A 19,490-nucleotide genomic window follows, 5' to 3' on the forward strand; every position below is an offset into this window, starting at 1 on the left:
TTTCCTTTGCATCATTACCAAAGAAAAAGCTCATCTTTCTGCCTGACCTGCCTTCATGGCTGCCTAGTCTGTAGTGATATTCCATCCACTGTCACCTGCCAACCTTAAGGAATATATATGATAGTCTTAGCTTCCTTAAAATGCTTCTTTTTAAGCTTGAGGTGGAATCCAGCCAACCCCACCTTGGGACTGGTATGTGTGTGGGGGGGTGGGGTGGTGAGTAATGGGTGAGACTACAGCATGGTAACAGCTTCTTCCAAAGAAAACTCTTCACAAATTCATTCTTCAAAATCTGCTCAACTCCAATACTTTTAAAGGATTTTAAGATCTGAAAAATTAACAACTGTCTTTTGAAAATTTGAATTTAGTACAGCAACCACACTTTGGAATCTATATATTATATCCTGGTGCTTCACTCAAAATTCTCACCATGACATTTAGCTATAGTCACACATTGTGTGTGTGTGTGTGTGTGTGTGTGTGGCTCAGTCATTCAGTTGTGTCTGACTCTTTGCAACCCCATGGACTGTAACCCGCCGGCTCCTTTGTCCATGGAATTGTCTAAGCAAGAAATACTTGATCAGGTTGCCATTTCCTACTCCAGGGGATCTTCCCAACCCAGGGATCAAACCTGCATCTCTTCCGTCTCCTGCATTGGCAGGCATGTTCTTTAGTCATACAGTATTCCCCCTTATTCTCAGGAGACACATTCTAAGACCTCCGGTGGATGCCTGAAACTGGAGCTAGTACTGAATTCTATAAATATTGGGGTGTTTTCCTATATATAATACATACTTATGACAAAGTTTCATATATAAATTAGACACAGTTCAGTTGCTCAGTCATGTCCGACTCTTTGTGACACCATGGACTGTAACATGCCAGGCTTCCCTGTCCATGTCCATTGAGTCAAGAGATAGCAATAATACCTAATAATAGAAAAATGTTGATAACACACTGCAATATAATGTAATAAAATGTGAATGTGGTCTCTCAAAGCAGCTTATTGTACAAATCTAATGCCTTTTCCATCTTAACTAATCACTTATGCACTGTGGCCCTAACTTTTGCAGTTTTAGGTAGGGTAGCAGAACAAGTGCAAACAGCTTTTTCCTTCTTCCCAATTACATGAATAGAAGATATGTTCTTACCCTAGATCTTAGCAACCTCAGCATATGATTTTTCTTCTTTATTGAGAACTTTCACCTTTTCACTTAAATGAAACACTTTATAGCTTCTCTTTGGCATGTCTGAATTACCAGCCTCACTTTTCTTGTGCTTTGGGGCCATTATTAAAGAAAATGAGAATGACCTGAACACAAGTACTGTGATCCTGGGACAGTCGATCTGATAACTGAGAAGGCTATTAAGTGACTAGCAGGCAGGATCTGCTGGACAAAGGGATGATTCACATCCTGGGTTGGACACAGCAGGATAGTAAGAGATTTCATCAAGCTACTCAGAGCATCACAGAATGTAAACTTTATGAATTGTTTATTTCTAAAATTTTCCCTTTAATATTTTCAGACAGACGTAGACCACAGGTAATTGGAATTGCAGACAGCAAAACTGCAAATGGGGGGAAGGGTACAGTATTTTGGAGTAATGTCCCAAACGCTTACTTTACTGAGAAGCATTTTCTGTTAAAAATAAGTTTGAGGACCAACAATCTAGCCCAGTGCTTCTCACACTTTAGTATACGTACAAAGTTATGATGAAACTCTTCTTAAAATGCAGATAAACTGATTCTGATTCCGTAGGTCTGCAGTGAGGACAGAGATTCTGCATCCCTTACATAATCTCCCAAGAGATGTGAAAACTGCTGGTCTTCAGACCATAAGACTCTAGCCAGACTCCCTGTCTTGGGAGTTAGATCAGAATTGTGAATTCTTTGAGCTGGAAAATTGAAAACAGAACCACAACCATAGTGCAATCACTCATCCTTGTATGGTCCAGACAAAGAGATAAGGAGCAAAAATCTGGGTTAGGAATTGGGCCGAGTATGAGAAATAATAAAACTGAGAAGAGGTGGCGAAGGGAAGGGAGGATTCCAAAAGGAGCCTAATTATAGATGTGAGACCATAGTAGGCAGAAGATAAGAATGGGTCAGAAGAGTGAGACAGATTAATGGGAGTAAGAACACAGACAAAACCAATATAACCTAGCATTTCTGGTCCATGTTTCATTAGGCAGACACATTGCCAAATGCCAGTTTTGCTGTGCTCCTTAGTGATTTTTTGTTTTGATGGATATTAAAAAAACTTGAGGAGGTGGGAGGTGATCTGATAATAGGGAAGACACAGGTCCAGCACACACACTCACTGCTGCTCTGCCACATTTGGGAAATTTTCTTTTGAGAAGTATCCAAACTGATAGTAAAGTTATTGCATAAGTTGGGAAAATAGAATTATAAAAAGAGTCCAGCCTACGCAAAACTATACTTAGTTATCTTATAAGTTAGTTGAAAGTAGAATAATTTCCAATGTTTTCTGTCAGAAACTATTCACCATTTTTTTGTTTGTGTAGTTAAAACAGAAATTTTGAGGAGGGTGTGGGGTCAGTCATTTTCAGCAGTGTCTTTTGAAAGAGCAAAGATGATGCTGGATAAACAAGAAATGTCCATGAGCAGGAGTTTCCACTGTTGGATTTTTGCCTTCAGGCAAAACTGAACATGTCTGTCAAGATCTCTCATAAGCAACAGTGACAGAGCATCTCACTTACACAGCATATTCCCCACTTATAAATACATATATTGAGACAAATGGTTTAAGGGAAGCACTTTATAGGCACTACAATCAAGGGTTAATGAATCAGTGTTTCTAGTCCAATGACATAACCAAAAAAGAAAAAGGAAACAAATGAAAGAAAAAAAACAGTATAGTTTTAGTCTACTTACTGAACTAGAGAAAAAGATACTTTTATTTCTCAGCATTAAAAATATTTTACAATGGTTCTATTTATAAGAGACTGTGGGTTATTTCAGAGGCAACTTACCATCTTGAAAGTTGAGAAATGAATTTAATTCCAGCTAAGCAACATATGTGATTGCCATAAAATGAAAATCTTTACTAAAATATATATAACAACCCAAGACTAGTATTTACTGTCTGAAATCTATGCCTTGGTTAACTTTTTTAAAAATAATCTTTCCAGTCATTATATTTATATGCTGGTATCCTCATTATCATTTCTCTCTCTTCTTTTGGGAACAGTATTATAAGTGGTTTTGTGATAGAAAAAATAAATGCAGATGAATCATGAAGATTCTTTAAATGAATCTTAAATCTTATTAAAATACTTGAGTCATTTGTGTTTCCCTCCCACGGGGGCAATAAAAAAATTCATCTAATCTAAATCATTTTCTTTTCCTTTAACAGTTTCTGGATTTTTTTTAAATCTGAAGAAACCTTCAGAGCATTTCCATCTAAGGGACTGAGAACTTGTATATCTGACCCTGGACAGGAAGGATGAGATTAGTATTCTCTTATACAATCATATTAATTTCCTTTTACATAATGAAGTACAAAATGTTTGAGAGGAGAAAATAAACCATGACCATATTCATTAAATTAACTAAAACCTTGAACTTACATATTTTTTCTTCATTTGCCAATTATAGGCTTTTTTTCTCCCTCTCCCTATCCACACTTGCCCTGATGACCCATTCTTGTCACAAAATGCCCACATCTATTGATCAACTTAATAAATGATTATTGATTTTGCAATTTTCAGCATTTTTCAAGAATTTCAATCATGTTGATTTGAGGACAACCTTAGAAGGGACCCTTTGGGGATCGATGTGTATGGCAAGTCATTAAAACCAAGACAATAAACACATTCACAATCTACGTCCACATAATGATAGTGGGTTACAATAACAGTGGTGCTTAGTGCTATTTCCATTGAATATTTATTCATCCATGGGTATATAAGCCTACAGGCTATTAATAATTCTGAAGGAAAGGGTGTCAGATTTCTAGTTCCTATGTAGGCATTAATTCTTTAATGTCTCTGGTGAAATTAAATTGCTTTAGAAATCTGAAATTGTGTTAATATTCTGTATTCTCTGTCTAGCTTAAGGACTGAGAACATCTGTAAATATTAAATTGGAAAATTACCAATAAAAACTTGGGTTGGTAAAAACTATTAAAGTAACACTGCCCTTTTTCTAATTGAAGTTTAGTTGATTTGGGGCTTCCCTGATAACTCAGTTGGTAAAGAATCCGCCTGCGATGCGGGAGACCCCAGTTTGATTCCTAGGTGGGGAAGATTCGCTGGAGGAGGGATAGCCTACCCACTCCAGTATTCTTGGGCTTTTGCAGCTCAGCTGGTAAAGAATCCACCTGCAATGTGGGAGACCTGGGTTTGATCCCCTGGGGTGGGATGATTCCCTGGAGAAGGGAAAGGCTACCCACTCCAGTATTCTGGCCTGGGGAATTTCATGGACTGTATAGTTTGTAGGGTCGCAAAGAGTTGGACACAACTGAGCAACTCTCACTTTCACTTTCAGGTGGTGCTGGTCGTAAAGAATTTGCCTGCCAATGCAGGAGACACAAGAGACATGGCTTCCATCCCTGGCTTGGGAAGATCCCCTGGAGGATGGTATGGCAACCCATCCCAGTATTCTTGCCTGGAGAATCCCATCGACATAGGAACCTGGTGGGCTACAGTCCATAGAGTCGCAAAGAGTTGGATACGACTGAAGTGACTTAGCACACACATAATGGCTTTACAATGTTGTATTAGTTTCAGATATACAAAATAGTGATCCAATATTTTTATAGATTATGCTCCAGTTAAAGTTATTATAACATATTGGTTATATTCCTTGTGCTACATGCTACATCCTTGTATCTTACTTATTTTTTATGGTAGTTTGAACCTCTTAACCCTCTTATCCTATTCTTGCCTCTCCTACCATCTCTCTCTCCTCTAGTAAGTACTAGTCTGCTCTTTGTACCCATGAGTCTATTTTTGTTTTTTCATAGTTATTTGTCTTACTTTTTAGATTCCATATATAAGTGAATACAGATAGTATTTGTTTTACTCTGCCTGACTCCACCAAGCATAATATCCTCCAAGAACATCCACATTGTTGCAAATGGAAAAATTTTGTTCTTTTTTATGGTTGAATAATAATCTGCTTTATACATAAACTTAGTTCGCTTCTATATCTTAGCTATTGTAGATAATACTGTTATAAATGTTGGGCACATACATCTTTTTGATTGAATGTTTTCATTTTCTTTTATTTATTTATTTATTTTTAATTTTAATTTATTCACTGATTGAGTGTTTTCATTTTCTTTGGATGTATACCCAGGAGTGAAATTGCTGGATCATATGGTAGTCCTATTTTTAATTATTTGAGGAACCTCCATATGGTTTTCCATAGTGGTTGCAGCAATTTACATTCTCACTAGCAATGTACCAAGATTCCCTTTTCTCCACATCCTTGCCAACATTAATTCTTCTCTTTCTGAGGACAGACATCCTAACAGGCGTGAGGTTCTAACTGTGGTTTTGATTTGCATTACCTTGACGGTTAGTGATGTTGAACATCTTTTCATGTGCCTGTTGACCAGCTGAAGGTCTTCCTTGGAAAAATATCTCTTTAGGTCTTTTGCCCATTTTTAATTGGCTTGTTTGATTTTTTCATATTCAGTTTTATGAGCTCTTTATATATTTCGGATATTAACTCATTATCAAACATATCAGAAGATACTTGCAAATATCATCTCCCATTCAGTAAGTTGTCTTTCATTTTGTTGATTGCTAACTTTCCTCAAGGAAGGAAAAAAATACTATTAAACTTCTGATTTGTGGTTACCAAGTAGTTCATATATGTTGACCTATGACTACTTGTTTCAAGGTTCTTTTTTTTTTTTTGGTTTGTTTTGCCTATCTTTCAATTCTGAAAGACAGCCTTGCTCAGTTGAGTATTCTAAGTTGTAGGGTTTTTTTCCTTCAACATTTTAAATATATTATGCCACTCCCTAGTGGCATATTTCTGCCGAAAAAGCAGTTGACTACCTTATAAGGGGTTCCCTTGTATATGACTCTTCTGTTTTTCTCTTGTTGCCTTTAGAATTCTCTCCTTAACTTTTGCCATTTTAATTACGATACTACTTGGTGTGGGTCTTTTTGGGTTTATCTTTTTCTGAACTCTGTGCTTCCTGTACTTGAATATCTGTTTTTTCCTTCACGATTGAGATATTTTCAGCGATACCTTCATCAGATACATTTTCTACCCTTTTCCTCTCTATTCTTCTGAGACTCTTATAATGCAAATGTTAGTAGTTTGATGTTACCCCAGATGTGGCTGCTGCTGCTGCTGAATCACTTCAGTCGTGTCCGACTCTGTGTGACCCCATAGACGGCAGCCCACCAGGCTCCCCCGTCCCTGGGATTCTCCAGGCAAGAACACTGGAGTGGGTTGCCATTTCCTTCTCCAATGCATGAAAGTGAAAAGTGAAAGTGAAGTTGCTCAGTCGTGTCCAACTCCTAGCAACCCCATGGACTGCAGCCCACCAGGCTCCTCCATCCATGGGATTTGCCAGGCAAGAGTACTGGAGTGGGTTGCCATTGCCTTCTCCGTTACCCCAGAGATTCCTTAAAAAAGTCTCATTTTTTAAATTAGCTTTTCTTTTTGCTGTTTTGATACAGTGATTTCTATTTTTCTACCTTCCATGCTGCTTACGAAGATTAGATAATTAGAGAGAAACTTTTGAAGATTAGAAAATTAGAGAGAAACTATTCATGAACCAATGCAAAGGAAGATGGTTTCCTGCCAATCTCTAAAATCAGTGATTTTTTGAATTGGCATGGTATGATAGCTGAAAACAAAGGTATCCACAAGAAATTTTGCTTACCGTGGTGTGTGTTTGCCCCAGGCTAACAAATGCAGTAGTGTCAGATTCTTAGGAAGGAGACAAGGCTTAAGCCATCCACAACTCGAAGATGAGCTCATTCCCATGAACACATAAATGTCAATCTGTTCTCTGTTAAATATCTACCAGTCAGTTCAGTCACTCAATCATATCTGACTCTTTGTGACCCCATGGACTCCAGAATGCCAGACTTCCCTGTCCATCAACAACTCCCAGAGATTACTCAAACTCATGTACATCGAGTTGGTGATGCCATCCAACCATTTCATCCTCTGTCATCCCCTTCTCCTCCTGTCCTCAATCTTTCCCAGCATCAGGGTATTTTCAAATGAGTTAGTTCTTCGCATCAGGTGGCCAAAGTATTAGATTCAACATCAGTCCTTCTAATGAATATTTAGGACTGATTTCCTTTATGGTGGACTGGTTGGATCTCCCTGCAGTCCAAAGGACTCTCAAGAGTCTTCTCCAACACCACAGCTCAAAAGCCTTAATTCTTTGGTGCTCAGCTTTCTTTATAGTCCAACTCTTACATCCATACATGACTACTGGAAAAACCATAGCTTTGACTAGACGGATCTTTGTTGGCAAAGTAATGTCTCTGCTTTTTAATGTGCTGTCTAGGTTGGTCATAACTTTTCTTCCAAGGAGCAAGCATCTTTTAATTTCATGACTGCAGTTACCATCTGCAGTGATTTTGGAGCCCAAAAAAATAAAGTCTGTCACAGTTTCCATTGTCTCCCCATCTATTTGCCATGAAGTGATGGGACCAGATGCCATGATCTTAGTCTTCTGAATGTTGAGTTTTAAGCCAACTTTTTCACTCTCCTCTTTCACTTTCATCAAGAGGCTCTTTATTTCTTCTTCACTTTCTGCCATAAGTGTGGTGTCATCTGCATATCTAAGGTTATTGATATTTCTCCCAGCAATCTTGATTCCAGCTTGTGATTCATACAGTCCAGCATTTCTTGTCATGTACTCTGCATATAAGTTAAATAAGCAGGGTGACAATACACAGCCTTGATGTACTCCTTTCCCGATTTGCAACCAGTCTGTTGTTCCATGTTTAGTTCTTACTGTTGCTTCTTGACCTTCATGCAGATTTCTCAGAAGGCAGGTCAGGTAGTCTAGTATTCCCATCTCTTGAAGAATTTTCCACAGTTTGTTGTGATCCACACAGTCAAAGGCTTTGGCGTAGTCAATAAAGCAAAAGTAGATGTTTTTATGGAACTCTCTTGCTTTTTCAATGATCCAGTAGATGTTGGCAATTTGATCTCTGGTTCCTCTGCCTTCCAGCTTGAACATCTGGAATTTCACGGTTCATGTACTGTTGAAGCCTGGCTTGGAGAATTTTGAGCATTATTACTTTGCTAGCATGTGAGATGAGTGCAATTATGTGGTAGTCTGAACATTCTTTGGCATTGCCTTTCTTTGGGATTGGAATGAAAACTGACCTTTTCCAGTCCTGGGGCCACTGCTGAGTTTTCCAAATTTGCTGGCATATTGAGTGCAGCACTTTCACAGCATCATCTTTTACATTTTAAAATAGGTCAACTGGAATTCCATCAATTCCCCTAGCCTTATTCGAAGTGATGCTTCCTAAGGCCCACTTGACTTCAGGATGTCTGGCTCTAGGTGAGTGATCACACCATCATGGTGATCCAGGTCATGAAGATCTTTTTTATATAATTCTTCTGTGTATTTTTGCCACCTCTTCTTAATATCTTCTGCTTCTGTTAGGTCCATATCATTTCTGTCCTTTATTTTCCCCATCTTTGCATGAAATGTTCCCTTGGTAGCTCTAATTTTCTTGAAGACATATCTAGTCTTTCCCATTCTATTGTTTTCCTTTATTTCTTTGCATTGATCTTTGAGGAAGGCTTTCTTATCTCTCCTTCCTATTCTTTGGAACTGTGCATTCAAATGGGTATATCTTTCCTTTTTCCTTTGCCTTTCACTATAAGTATAAAGAAAATCTGACTAATTTAGCTGATCTGGGTCCCAACTTGTCCTTGGGAGTCAGAGATTTGTTTAACTTAGCAAGAAAATGTATTATAAATGTCTGCCATGAGTTTCATCCTCTCATCATTCAATTTAATCCAGCAGAGTTAAAAGTATTATTGGTAAGGCAACGAAAGAAAACTAATTGGGTAGGGTACCACACCTTAGGTGACAAATGAGCAATGCTGATTTAGGAATCTTTATTTCTTTTGAAACCTTTTCTAATATTATTATCCTGTGAACTAGAAGCTTTCTACCTGTGCAAGGGTTACCCCAAGATGTTTTTCATAGTTTCTGGCCCTGTAAGTTCTCTACAGTTCCCAAATGCTATTTAGGGAAATAGTGGTAATTTCTTTCCCCACATTTCACTCTATCCTGTCAAGACCTTGTGCTCTTAATACTTCTCTCTCAATGCTGACCTTGACAGGTAAATCTTTGAACTCTGAGGATTATTTTCTGCATACATAGGTGACTCAGACTCATGACTTACTCATGGTAGGTTCCCATTTTATATACTAACTTCTCAGAGAGTGCACTGTTTTGTTTTTGAATACTAAGGTACTCAAAATGAGAATGACTGCAACAACACAAACCCACAATGTTTGAATAATTTTATCTCAAGTGATAAGTAATATTTATAGTGATGCCACATTAATTTACAAAGGGAAAGTGATTTTCTGACTAGTTTTAAAAGAAAGGCCAATTTTGGCAATGAAGCATATTAATGAGAAATAATAAAAATGTTAACATCCTGGTATAAAATTCTAAATAAAATCCACCATAAGATATTTTAAAGTGTATGGGTTTTGGGGAGGGGGGGTTGGAACAGAAGATATGTGGGAGGAGATACGTAGGAGCTGAGTAGCACAGATAACACATTTTATTATTCATTATGGTTCTGTGGAGAAAAAAATTACTAAAGGAGCTGGGATACAGCCAGTAGAAATAGCAACAATTCTTTGTGTTGAGGATCTAACACTGCATGGGAATGCATATTCTCGGGACTGCACTTTCAAATACAGAATGAAATACCAACATCAAAGAAGATCACCATTTAGCAGAGGTTTGTGGTTAAGCAGCACCTTTTTCAGAAGGAACTTAACAATTTTTATTTATGAATGTATAACTTAGTTATTTAAACATGTACTACTTTTTTTTTTATTATTATAGCTATACAAGCTCTGGGCTTGTACAACAGCACTATACAGGTGGTGCTAGTGGTAAAGAACCCACCTGCCAATGCAGGAGACATAAGAGATGCAGGTTTGATCTTAGGTTGGGAAGACCACCTGGAGGAGGGCATGGTAACCCACTCCAGTATTCTTGCCTGGGAAACTGTATGGACAGAGAAGTCTGGCAGGCTGTGGTTCCTAGGGTCACAAACAGTCGAACACAACCGAAGCGATTTAGCATGGCATGCATGCGTATAAGCTCTAGGCTATGCCAGAGAGATGGTTCTCCTAAGTTGCCCAGGTTGGCTGCTAACTTATGATGACTGACCAATAAGAAGACATTTTTAATTTCTTGGTCCTATGGGGTCATGAAGAGTCTGACACGACTGAGCAACTTCACTTTCACTTTTCACTTTCATGCATTGGAGAAGGAAATGGCAACCCACTCCAGTGTTCTTGCCTGGAGAATCCCAGGGACAGTGGAGCCTGGTGGGCTGCGGTCTATGGGGTCACACAGAGTCAGACACGACTGGGGCGACTTGGCAGTGGCAGCAGCAGCAGCACCATCCATAGACTGAGAAAGCTAGAATCCATTCTACAGCTGAAAACTGCTTGAGTCTCTTGTATTACCCTCCAAAACAATGTTTTGAGACAAAAATTCTAAATAGTTGAAAGAATGATTTCTTCTGGTCTTATAAGGAGAAAAACTATATACACCTAATTTTTTAATATAATTAAAGAACCAAAACATCCAAAATAATGAGTCACTTGATCGAGTGTGATATCAACGGCAAGTTTAGATGACAAATTGAAAGACCTCATTATGAGCCAAGGAATTATCAGTGTTAACTGGAGAAAGCCTGGAAGAACAAAGATTTTAAGGTAATTTTTACCACCGAAATCAGTCTCCTCCAACATTTAAATAAATGAAGGCAATAGGAGGAAATGAATGTGTTAAGAAATGAGAGCTCAAGGAGAAATACGTTAGCTTATTCCTAAGCTATAAAAATATTAGAATACATGTAAATAAGGGGATGTTGTCATTGAGTACATGAAGATAAAAAGATGAAAGATGGTAGAGAAAAGAGGATTTATTGGACAATATCATATAGACGGTTAGAGTTCATGGAATCAGAAATACTAGTAGCTTTGACAGGAAAATTGGAATACCAGACTACCTGACCTGCCTCTTGAGAAATCTGTATGCAGGTCAGGAAGCAACAGTTAAAACTGGACATGGAAAAACAGACTGGTTCTAAATAGGAAAATGAGTACATCAAGGCTGTATATTGTCACCCTGCTTATTTAACGTATATGCAGAGTACATCATGAGAAACACTGGGCTGGATGAAGTGCAAGCTGGAATCAAGACTGCCAGGAGAAATATCACTAACCTCAGATATGCAGATGACACCACCCTTATGGCAGAAAGTGAAGAGGAACTAAAAAGCCTCGTGATGAAAGTGAAAGAGGAGAGTGAAAAAGCTGGCTTAAAGCTCAACAGTCAGAAAACGAAGATCATGGCATCTGGTCCCATCACTTCATGGGAAATAGAAGGGGAAACAGTGGAAACAGTGTCAGACTTTATTTTTGGGGCTCCAAAATCACTGCAGATGGTGACTGCAGCCATGAAATTAAAAGACACTTACTACTTGGAAGGAAAATTATGACCAACCTAGATAGCATATTCAAAAGCAGAGACATTACTTTGCCAACAAAGGTCCGTCTAGTCAAGGCTATGGTTTTTCCAGTGGTCATGTATGGATGTGAGAGTTGGACTAAAAAGAAAGCTGAGCGCTGAAGAATTGATGCTTTTGAGCTGTGGTGTTGGAGAAGACTCTTGAGAGTCCCTTGGACTGCAAGGAGATCCAACCAGTCCATCCTAAAGGAGATCAGTCCTGAATGTTCATTGGAAGGACCGAGGTTGTAGCTGAAAGTTCAATACTTTGGCCACCTGATACAAAGAGCTGACTCAATGGAAAAGACCCTGATACTGGGAAAGACTGAAGACGGGAGAAGGGGATGACACAGGATGAGATGGTTGAATGGCATCACTGACTCAATGGACATGAGTTTGGGTAAACTGTGGAAGTTGGTGATAGACAGGGAGGCCTGTGGTGCTGCGGTCCATGGGGTCACAAAGAGTCGGACACGACTGAGTGACTGAACTGAACTTGACAGGAAAGTGGGAATCCTACTCTGCAAGGACATGGAAGACTGATATTCACAGAGGCACTTAGGGGTAATGAGGAGAGGAGTAGATTATAAAGTGGATATTCTAATTATATAGACTCAATCTTTCAACTGTTTTGTAGATATAGTCATTTATTAAGAGTAAGAGATGCTGTGATTAAATTATACCCTTGACGAGTGCATGAAGAGTTTGAAATGGCTTCCGTGGTCATTATAACAGGAACTCATCAAGAAGTATATTTTTTTTTATTGTCAAGGAGCAGTGAAGGAGCACTCAGGGCTAGACAACATTAATTTGTAGTGGATGTTCAAAGCAAATGATCATAATTTTCTTCAGATCAACTCTTGGCAGCAAAAGCTTGATAACTGGCAATGCTGACCTGGTGGTTCAGAGTAAGGTTTCTAGGTGAGAACGAAAATAAGAGGCCTGAGTCTTGGCAACTGGTAGATGGCCTTGTTGCTACCAGATAGGCTATAGTAGATTCTTGCTGAACATAATCTCACAGAACGTCAACATCAGACAAGGATTCTCTCGGTGATGGTGATAAAAACAAGACTACACTGATCTCTCCTGTAACAGAAATTTAAACAGCAACAACGAAAGCAAAGTTCCTGGACAACCACAAAAATGACCAAGAATTTCCCCTTCTCTGTTAATGTGAGTGATCACTACCATTGGCCCAGTGACAATTCCAGCCCTGCTCAGTTCCTTCTGTCACCTAGAAAAAAACTGCTCTCATTTTCTGCAACACGCACTCTAAAACAAGCATTCACTCCCTTGAAACTTCCTTTAAATCAGTGAGCATAAACCCAAATCCTGGAATAATTGCCTACTCCTTCTTATTGGAATGTCTCACTGTTCCCCATGGGTTAGTCTCCCTTGCTGCAAAAAAAAAGTTTACTTTGTTGACTAGAAATATTCCTAAAGGTATCCTGCTGAAGGGCATTAACACAGGGTACAGAAGTAGGCACTTTCATCATTAGCACAACTAATCATAATTATTTTACAAGCTCGGAGGGCATAGGTGACATCAGAAAGCAACTGATGGATTAAAAGATATGGAGATAACTCACAACAATGATGAAGAATTGGTTTAAAAGAGGATAGACTCACCATGATGATGACAATGTGTATTGAACACTTACAACTTAATGCCTCCAAGCACAGTTTCTTGCACTCAGTAAACTCTACTGATTGAAGACTAATGTTTATTTTAAACATGGAGCTTAGAGCAAATTCTTTGATCTCAAGATGAGTAGACTTTACACAGCAATTCAGATTTACAGAGTATGTTAGAAACACAAGGATGCTGTAGTGCTTCCTTTCTTTCTCCACTAACATGGCAGGGAAGGGAATGCGGGATCCCTGGCCAAAGAGGTGAGCTGAGGGAATTACTTTCTCCCTTCTCTTGTGAGGTAAAATAAATTAAATGAAATTCATTAATTTGTTATTCAGATACTACCCTCAACCACCAAGGCATCAATGGAGAATAAATATCACTAAATAGCCAATCTAGTTTGAACTTACTCTGATGAAATAATATTGAGGTGCATCTTTTAAAATTCAGATTATCAGATTTAGATTAAAATATTTACTTTTTCAGAGAGCCTCCCTAAGGCCTGCCCTGATTCTCTCCCTAAGGTGGTATCAGAGAATATGGACAAAAGGGTTTTAAGGATCTTTCTGATGAGTCAAGGTACTCAGGTACTTATTCCTCTGGTCCCTATGACAAGATTCCATGTAAACATGGGTGTGGCTAACCCTGCTAACAGTTTGACTGAAATTTGTGATGGGTTCAATGAGTGATCTGGTCTTTTTTAACTCAGTCAGAACAACTGGACCCCACCTCGCTCCATCACATCTGTTGACTTGACAGCTACAGTGAGCCCCTCATCGGGTCAGCCAGTTCTCAATCCAGTGCAAGTGCCATATGGGAACTGAGATTGGCTCAGGAAAGGAAAAGAAAATTTTAGGTCTTCCTTCAGTCAGATTCCATTATAGGCCAACTTCCTAGAGTATTGTTCAAGGTTGGTGGGAGAGTGAAGTGAAGTGAGAGTGGAGTGAAGGGCAAAGTGACCTTTTCCGAGCTCTCTTGGTGGATAGTAAAAGCAGTGGCCTCCTTCTCAGGCATTAATGTCACCTTTATTTATCAAAAGTACCTCCCTCCTATATCCTATATCTACAAACTGAGAAATTGTGACTGCTTCTTTCTTTCCTTCTCTCCCTCCTTTTCCTCCCCCTTCCATAATTTCCCAGCCAGAAATGGACACTATTTCTCTACAGCTCCCCTATGCTCTATTTTCCTTGTACTGTTGGGAAGTAAGTTTAAGAGCCCAGGTCTACATGGATGGGGTAAGGAATAACTATAAACAGATTTTGTTAGGTTGATGCCTCATAGCTTAAGATTTAGAAAATACCTGCTAAAGATGATGCTGGACTTTTAAGGCTGCCACCTAGTGTCATAATCCAATTTAGAAGAGTATTAACTATTATCTAGGTCTTCTGTAACCAGGCACGGGAAAACTAAGTCAACTATAGTTTTCTGCTGCTACTGCTAAGTCACTTCAGTTGTGTCCGACTCTTCGAGACCCCATGGACTGCAACCTATCAGGCTCCTCTGTCCATGGGATTTACCAGGCAAGAGTACTGGAGTGGGTTGCCAGAGGTAAATAAAAAAAAATAAACTAATCTGTTAGTTCAAAAGAACTGATTGATAAATTGTAATGACGATGTAAATTTGTGATGTAAATTTGTGATAGCAAAACAGCAACCAAGAAGAGTTCTAGAGTCTCTGACATTGTGCATCTTGACATGTCAGACACGTTTGAATATTTGGGGTGAAGCTGGGGTTCTCTGATTTTTTTTTCTATTGCTGGAGGGGCATTTCATGGGTAACTCTGAAAGAGACAGCACTATACAAAACTTTTTATATTCCAGGAAATTTACTCTCTCTTTAATGTCAATAAGCATAACACATTGTGGCAATATATGTTTTATATGTATATTTTGCATTTAAGAAACCTTGCCTATAGTCATCTCAATGAATGATTCTAATTTTCCAATCTGCAACCTGATTCGCTTGCTCTATAATTCTCTATTGCGACTATTTTAGAACTACGATGAAAAGGCCAAGCATAAGATATAAGCACTTCCCTAATCAGAGCAGAGAAGTGAAGATTTTAATAAATCTATTTTAAATGTTCTGGGGTCTGGAATAAAAATGTTAATATAACACAAAACATACTATTAAACATATTTACACACTAAATATCCCTTAGGTGTTAAGTAAGTGTTAGTCTTAGTTGCTCAGTCGTGCTGACTCTTTGCGACCCCATGGACTGCAGCCCTCCAGGCTCCTCTGCCAAGGGATTTTCCAGGTAAAGATACTGGAGTGGGTTGCCATTTCCTTCTCCAGGGGATCTTCCCAACCCAGGGATCGAACCCAGGTCTCCTGCACTGCAGGCAGATTCTTTACCAACTGAGCTACAAGGGAAGCCCTTTAAATATCTCTTAATATTGTACAAATACTAACTCTTAACCAAAACCGGTTTATATTCTACATTACTGAAATTCCATTTTTCCTACTTCATGAATTATTTCAAAGGCAATTTTTACCAGCATGTGACTATAAAGTGCTGGTATTTTTAATCTTCTGTAAATACATTCAAAGTTTAAACACAGTGGGAAGTTTCTTCTCTGTTGGAAATTTCATACAGCTGTGTTGAGCAAAAGACATTGAACTGTCTTTCAAATTGGATGTATTAATTTAACGAAACTAAATTAAATTCCATACTGTAGGACAGTAACCTGATTTAAAATCTTATAGTTCAAAGGTTAAAAATCACTCTTGTTTCAAATAAGGCATTAAATTGTAGAGTAACAAATAGAATTATCATCTTAATATCAGTTAAGGGATCAAATTACATACTTTTGGAAATGACCGATTTCTACAGATGTGACATACCTGGATCCCCAACCTCCAAGATCTGATGATTTGAGGTGGAAATAAAGTAATAAATTAAAAAAATTGTAACAAATAATAGAAATAAAAATAGAAATAAAGTGCACAATAAATGCAATGAGCTTGAATCATCCTGAAACCATCCCCCTACCCCCGCCCCAGGTGGTGGAAAAATTTTCTTCCATGAAACCAGTCCCTGGTGCCAAAGTTGGGAATCACTAAATTTTCATTAAACCTATTTACATGCATATGCAAAGAACTTGCAAAATATTTGCCGTATCTATTTGCTATATTAAGTAGATACCACTTAATAAAATACTATAAGTATTATAATTTCCATAATTCTCATTACTTCTCTAACTGTAGAAATATATTGAGTCTTACCTTGACTAATGGCAAGACTGTACTATGGAATGTTTCCAAGGTTTTATATTTCAGAGGGCAGGGAGTATTGTTCCAGGCAGTAATTTCTAGGAGGCATGATAGATAGGGGCAAGAGTCATAAAAGCCATCCTTTGATTCTTTCCGGTGATCTCACGTGCCTACAGAAAAAACAAACCTTTCCAGAGTATTTAGAACCATGTCATGAATAAATTGGTCTTTTGATTTAACCCTACTCAACCCGATAGATCACCAACTGAGTAGAACATGAAATGGTCTATGAGGTGCTGCTATTGACATAAAGGCAATATAACACACTGGAGACTGTGTTCCACTTTGCTGAGTTAACTAAGGGAACTAGGATGATTACAAATGTCCATAAGTCCTAATCAAAGTACACATTAGCCCCAGAGAAACCTTATAATCTTAGACTATCACCAGCAACAAAGAGTGCAAGTTGTTTTTAATTAATCTGAGCATAACACATTGTCCCCTTAAGTATAAAGAGATAAAAACAGAATTCAGCAATGATGCATTACTTTGGAAAGAGAACACAATGACAAGTAGACATGGAGTTCCAGACCATTAGGTTGCACGCTATGCAGTGATGTCAAGCTGTCAGTAGATACAGGCTCGGGATAAAGCACCCATATAGAGTATGGGGAACTTAGGAAATATAGTCATCTGAAACAAATAAGAATTAATATCAAAAGGCAAAATATGTGGAATGTTCCGAAAGTATGTTCAAAAAATTCTTACTTTTCCTATTAAAATTTTGAAGTCAAGTTCCCCTCTGGAATATGGGCTGGACTTAGTGACTAGCTTTCAGTTAATAGAATGTGGTTAGAATGATTCTACTTGACTCTTCAGGCTAGGTTTGAAAAAGCAATAAGGTTTCCTCCTGGCTTTCTCTTTCTCAAGATGTTTACCAACAGAACCCGGGTCACATGAAAAGGCTCCGTGTAGGTGTCACCATCAACAGCCTTTTCCGAAGTCCTAGCATGCAGCCACAGTCACCTGCCAGCCATGTGTGAGTGGAATTCTCAGGCATGATTACAACTTCTGTCACCGTCCAACTGCATGAAAGACTAGAATAAAGAACTGCTGAGTACAGTCAACATGGTGAAGACATGAGAATAATAAATGACTAGTGTTGTTTTTCTACAGTAACAGACAACTGAAACAATGGGATATTGGCAAGGATAGTGATCCTAAGAGGTAGATTCTTAAGAGATTCCTGTTGAGGTTATCAAACCACCCTCAAGTTCTCCAGGGATTTAGACAGTTCTCAAAAGTGAAAGTGAAAGTTGCTCAGTCATGTCCAACTCTGTGAACCCACGGACTATACAGTTCATGGAATTCTCCAGGCCACAGTGCTGGAGCGGGTTGCCTTTCCCTTCTCCAGGGGATCATCCCAACCCAGGGATCAAACCCAGGTCTCCTGCACTACAGGTGGATTCTTTACCAGCTGAGCCACAAGAGAAGCCCAAGAATATTGGAGTGGGTAGCCTATCCCTTGTCCAGGGGATCTTCCTGACCCAGGAATCAAATCGGGGTCTCCTGCATTGCAGGTGGATTCTTTAACAACTGAGCTATTCTCAGGTCACTATCAAAGATGTTGAAATGCAATTCATGTAAGATAATGTGTACTTGCAAGTCACAGTGACATGCTTTGTGTAATTATCTCCTTAATAAGAAGTGAAGTGATTTGTATATAATCCATGAAATGTGGAGCTAAAGAGTCAAGAATTGTTCTGTTTGTATACAGCATTGTCTAAGAGAAAATGTGACTTCAATATCTGCCATGAGTATTCTAGACAATTTGCCAGGTGTACTCTTGTGCTAGAGATAGGGGATACCCCTGTATACTCATCTGATGGAATTAACCATGCAATAATTTTGATTTAAGTCATATACCTATACCTCATATTGCTTCAGAAAACATTTGAGGAGGCTTAAAAGGATCTATCCCTTGGAAAAGGCAGCATATATTTTAAAAGTGACACAAATTTAATTATTTTAAGATTCAAAATAAATTTGTAAAATTTAGACAATTACATATTTCACAGGGTTCATAACATTTAAAAAAAAACAATTGCTCAGGAGTACACTTATTTCTGGCATGAAGAATGAAGTAGAATTATGTTTCTTTCAGAGCAAGGTCATAAAAAGAAGTTATTGTGTGTTGTAAATGAATAACATATTTTCAGAATTGCACAGGCAAGTTCTGGAAGATTTCCTTTTCTTTCTGTTTTTTTCTTTCTGTTTTTCTCTTACTGTCTTAACAGTTTAAATTAAGTAAGAAACTTTTTTTTGGCTAAAAATATTCAAACAGGAGATGTATATATGTATATGTATGTATATATGTGTATATGTATATATATATATGTTGTACAGAGGATGTATATATACATAATTAGATATTGGGAAAATCCCCAGAAAAAAGGAAAAGGCAACCCACTCCAGTATTCTTGCCTGGAGAATCCCATGGACAGAGGAGGTTGGTGGGCTACAGTCCACAGGGTCGCAAAGAGTCGGACATGACTGAAGCGATTTTACACTACCCCCTGCCACACACACATGAACATATATATACATATATATGCATTCGACTGATTCACTTTGTTGTACAGCAGAAACCAACACAACATAGTAAAGCAATTTTCCACCAATTAAAAAATAAGTAATAAAAAATCCAAATAGTAAGATATATACTTTAAAAGATGAAAAATACCAGTTTATTTTTGCACCATCCCTGTCACCCAACTTGAAATGTCAATTTCACCAACCAAGACATTTTTGATTCTATTAAATTTCATAAACACTTTATTCCCGCAACAGCACCACACAGATTAGCAAGGTTGTTTCTGAGAGTATCTTTCAATAAGGCTGAT

The sequence above is a fragment of the Bos javanicus genome, chromosome X, assembly GCF_032452875.1.
Source record: "Bos javanicus breed banteng chromosome X, ARS-OSU_banteng_1.0, whole genome shotgun sequence".
In the NCBI taxonomy this organism is placed as follows: domain Eukaryota; kingdom Metazoa; phylum Chordata; class Mammalia; order Artiodactyla; family Bovidae; genus Bos; species Bos javanicus.